At 34.1% G+C, this 4,904-nt stretch overlaps 1 pseudogene; it reads left to right on the top strand.

Annotated features, from left to right (window-relative positions):
• Positions 1-1,472: 1,472 nt before the first annotated feature.
• LOC116467036 (heterogeneous nuclear ribonucleoprotein K-like) lies at positions 1,473-3,098 on the top strand (annotated as a pseudogene).
• Positions 3,099-4,904: the final 1,806 nt, after the last annotated feature.

Here is a 4,904-nt window from a genome sequence, read left to right as displayed (position 1 = left end):
ATTCCTTTCATTTCTGTATACTTACTTATTTGAACAATATTTTCTAGTTGCTTGTATTATAAAACTGAACTATAGAAATAGAATTTTAGCTAAATCTATCTTATTGTACCATTAAGTGAAAATTTGTCATGGACACACAAATTAATTGTGAAACACAAAATTATAAATTTTTAAATGATGTTATGAATATTATTAATATTTACAACATAATTAATCTCATAATAGATGCATTTCCAAAGAAAACATTCATATGTAATATTTGCCTGTCACTAAATAATATATTGAAGATTTGTCAGTTCATATATTAATATCAATGACATAAAGTATATAATTTATTTAACAAATTTGCTTAAAACAATAGGTTCTATGTAATTAATATACGATCATAATATAGTTATAATTAAATAATATACATGATATAGAGATAGATAAATATTTATATAATATGGAAATATGTAACTTTTAATTATATTTTCACCATATTATTTTCAAATGTATATACTATATTAACATATAATACATAATATATTAATTTATAAATATTAATAATGTTTTTTATCATGAATTCATTAGAAAGGTATGCTACATTGATAAATAAAAATATTAATAATAAAATTTACATTAAGATAAAATTTTACCAAAAAGTGAAATGAAAGAACAAGTTTAATTTCCTCTGTTTTATAGTTAAAACAAGAGAAAAAAAATCAAAACCACAGAATAATAGAGAAATTAGTTAATTGGATCATTGTTAGTTGGCAACAGGCAATACTAGGGCTAATTGAATCTAACACTGACACCCATGTTCTCATTTTCTTCTTCAATATACTGGAATATTTTTCACAAACGATCTATGTAGGAAAAAAGCATAAAAGAAGGTGCTTTTGGCTTTTGTTGCTCATTTTTAGAAATCAATTATATACTTTGCATTGTCTTTCAATTCACCTTATATAAGAAAGATTTCTACTGCTAATTATTTTAGAATTCTTGACATGGATAAAATCTGCTAATCTTAATCATGTGTTGCAACTTCTCAGCTTCTTTTTTTTCCTTTGGATACAATTGAAGTTACATAACCTTTAATTTTCATTTTTGCCTTTTCTGGTAGAAAATTCAAAATAAAAGGTAAAGATAAATTGCTAAAGACAGCTTCAGCTTGAGTTGTACCTGTTTCTTTATGTATAGATATTCAACACAAGTGTGTGTATGTGTGAGTGTCAAAATTTGTCAAGAAGCACATATTGTGTCATATTTCTTATTTAAGATATTTTAATTAGTTATCACAATAATCCTGCAAGGAAGGTGTTTTAACAATAAGTAAATCTCAAAACCTTTTTTGATGTTCTTCTTTATGAAATGGCCTTTTAAGTTACAGTACGAGGTTAGCCTTGCACTGAAATTTAACTATAGACCACCTCAGATTTTAAGAGCAAGTTGAAAACAAATAAACAAATGAAAAAGATCTTTCAGCAGACTCCATTATCCTCTGTTTCTCTGCTGCACCGACCTCGACGTCTTGCCTGTGTTCCATTTGTTTGCGGCCTATAGGCTACTGCAGCACTGCAGTGTCAGTTGTTGGTCCGACCCAGAACGCTTCAGTTCTGCTCTGCAAGGATATATAATAACTGATTTGTGTGCCCATTTAATAAAATAATATGGAAACTGAACAGCCGGAAGAAATCTTCCCTAACACTGAAACCAATGGTGAATTTGGTAAACGCTCTGCAGAAGATATGGAAGAGGAACAAGCATTTAAAAGATCTAGAAACACTGATGAGATGGTTGAATTACGCATTCTGCTTTAGAGCAAGAATGCTGGGGCAGTGATTGGAAAAGGAGGCAAGAATATCAAGACTCTCCGTACGGACTACAATGCCAGTGTTTCAGTCCCAGACAGCAGTGGCCCCGAGCGCATACTGAGTATCAGTGCTGATGTTGAAACAATCGGAGAAATTCTGAAGAAAATCATCCCTACCTTGGAAGAGGGCCTACAGTTGCCATCACCCACTGCAACCAGCCAGCTCCCGCTCGAATCTGATGCTGTGGAATGCTTAAATTACCAACATTATAAAGGAAGTGACTTTGACTGCGAGTTGAGCCTGTTGATTCTTCAGAGTCTAGCGGGAGGAATTACTGGGGTCAAAGATGCTAAAATCAAAGAACTTCGAGAGAACACTCAAACCACCATCAAGCTTTTCCAGGAATGCTGTCCTCATTCCACTGACAGAGTTGTTCTTATTGGAGAAAAACCCGATTGGGTTGTAGAGTGCATAAAGATCATCCTTGATGTTACATCTGAGTCTCCCATCAAAGGACGTGCACAGCCTTATGATCCCAATTTTTACTATGAAACCTATGATTATGGTGGTTTTACAATGATGTTTGATGACCGCCGTGGACACCCAGTGGGATTTCCCATGCAGGGAAGAGGTGGTTTTGACAGAATGCCTCCTGGTCGGGGTGGGCGTCCCATGCCTCCATCTAGAACAGATTATGATATGAGCCCTCGTCGAGGACCACCTCCACCTCCTCCCGGACAAGGCGGCTGGGGTGGTAGCAGAGCTCGGAATCTTCTTCTTCCTCCACCACCAACACCTAGAGGGGGAGACCTCATGGCCTATGACAGAAGAGGGAGACCTGGAGACTGTTACAACGGCATGGTTGCTTTCAGTGCTGATGAAACTTGGGACTCTGCAATAGATACATGGAGCCCATCAGAATGGCAGATGGCTTATGAACCACAGGGTGGCTCCAGATATTATTATTCCTATCTATGCAGGGGGTCGTGGCTCATATGATGATCTTGGTGGACTTATTATTACTACACAAGCAAGGATTCCCAAAGATTTGGCTGAATCTATTATTGGCAAAGGTGGTCAGTGGATTAAACAAATCCGTCATGAGTCGGGAGCTTTGATCAAAATTGATGAGCCTTTAGAAGGATCCGAAGATCGGATCATTACCATTACAGGAGCACAAGACCAGATACAGAATGCACAGTATTTGCTGCAGAACAGTGTGAAGCAGTATGCAGATGTTGAAGGATTCTAATGCAAGATGTTTTTTCTTTTTTATAGTGTGAAGCAGTATTCTGGAAAGTTTTTCTAAGACTAGCGTAGAACTGAAGGAGTTCTGTATCTTTTTTGTTGTTGTTGTTGTTGTTGTTGCTATCTGCTTCTGTTTAAAAAGCCAACAGTCCTGTGCTTCATAGGTGTTCTGCATTTGAGGTGTAGTGAAATCTTTGCTGTTCATCAGATGTAATGTTTTAGTTCCTTACAAACAGGGTTGGGGCGGGGAAGGGTGTGCAAAAACTAACATTGAAATTTTGAAACAGCAGCAGAGTGAGTGGATTTTATTTTTTGTTATTGTTGCTGGTTTAAAGAAAATCCCCACATGTAATTATTGTGAACATCTTGCTTTGTGGTCACTGTAACATTTAGGGGTGGGACAGGGAGGAAAAGTAACAATAGTCCACATGTCCCTGGCATCTGTTCAGAGCAGTGTGCAGAATGTAATGCTCTTTTGTAAGAAACGTTTTATGGTTTTTAAAATAAATTTAGTGAACCTATTTTTGGTGGTCATTTTTTTTAAGACAGTCATTTTAAAATGGTGGCTGAATTTCCCATCCTACCCCCAAACTAAACACTAAGTTTAATTTTCAGCTCCTCTGTTGGACATATACGTGCATCTCTTGTTGGACATAGGCAAAATAACTTGGCAGACTTAGTTCTGGTGATTTCTTGATGGTTTGGAAGTCTACTGCTGGGAAGAAATTCCATCATACATATACATGCTTATAACAAGCTGGAGATTTTTTGTTTGTTTTTGCAAATGCTTGCCCCTACTTTTCAATAATTTTCTATGTTAGTAGTTGTGAATAACTAAGGTAGGGAGCAGTACTACAAGTTGAGTAATGGTATGAGTGTATACCAGAATGCCGATTGGCAGCAAGTTTTAGTAATCAGAATAACACTTGGTTATGGAAGTGACTAATGCAGAAAAAATTGATTAATTTTATTAGATAATTTCTCACCTATAGACTTAAACTGTCAACTTGCTCTAGTGTCTTATTAGTTAAACTTTGTAATATATATATATTTGTTTTGCCATTGTATGCAAATTGAAAGAAAAAGATGTACCATTTCTCCATTGTATGTTGGATTATGTAGGAAATGTTTGTGTAAAATTCAAAAAAAAAAAAGATGAAAAAAATTCCCCTGGATATTTTGTGTAGTATCCTGCAATTTCTATTGATAGTTAAAATTCACTTCCAAATAAAACACCCATGATGCTAGATTTGATGTGTGCCCAATTTGAACAAGGGTTGATTGACACCTGTAAAATTTGTTGAAACGTTCCTCTTAAAAGGAAATACGGTAATCATATATATATATATATATAGATATATATATATAAAAGAATCTTTCACTCTTTAAACTATAATCAAGATTTGAAGACTTGAAAGTGAGATGAATGGAAAATAAATGTTTTTCAACATTATTTTGTTTTGTTGTAAATACAATACACAGATTATAATATGCTATCATAAGAGGCTGAAATGAAATCTGCCTTTTCAGTTCAAACTTGAGTTTCAGAAACAGACTATTTTTGAATGTTAGAAGTTGATATAAAACAAATGTCAAAAAGTCTCTCTAAATGTCATGTCTATTCTTTTCAAGGTAAAATTGAATTAATTTATCTCATCAATAAACTGATGTATTTTGAACTGCAATGATATGTATATATAAGATATCTAAATATTTCTTTGTAGAAAGAAGTATAAAAAACATTTTCTGTCATCATAAAGTGAATAATTAGTATGTATATCAATTGTTTTTTAACTGCTAATTTGAATAATAAAAAGTTCCTGATATGGTTTGGTTTGGCTCTGTGTCCCCACCCAAATC

This window comes from Hylobates moloch, unplaced genomic scaffold (genome assembly GCF_009828535.3).
Source record: "Hylobates moloch isolate HMO894 unplaced genomic scaffold, HMol_V3 SCAFFOLD_4, whole genome shotgun sequence".
NCBI classification, from domain to species: Eukaryota; Metazoa; Chordata; class Mammalia; order Primates; family Hylobatidae; genus Hylobates; species Hylobates moloch.
This window is presented reverse-complemented; position numbering and strand designations above follow the sequence as displayed.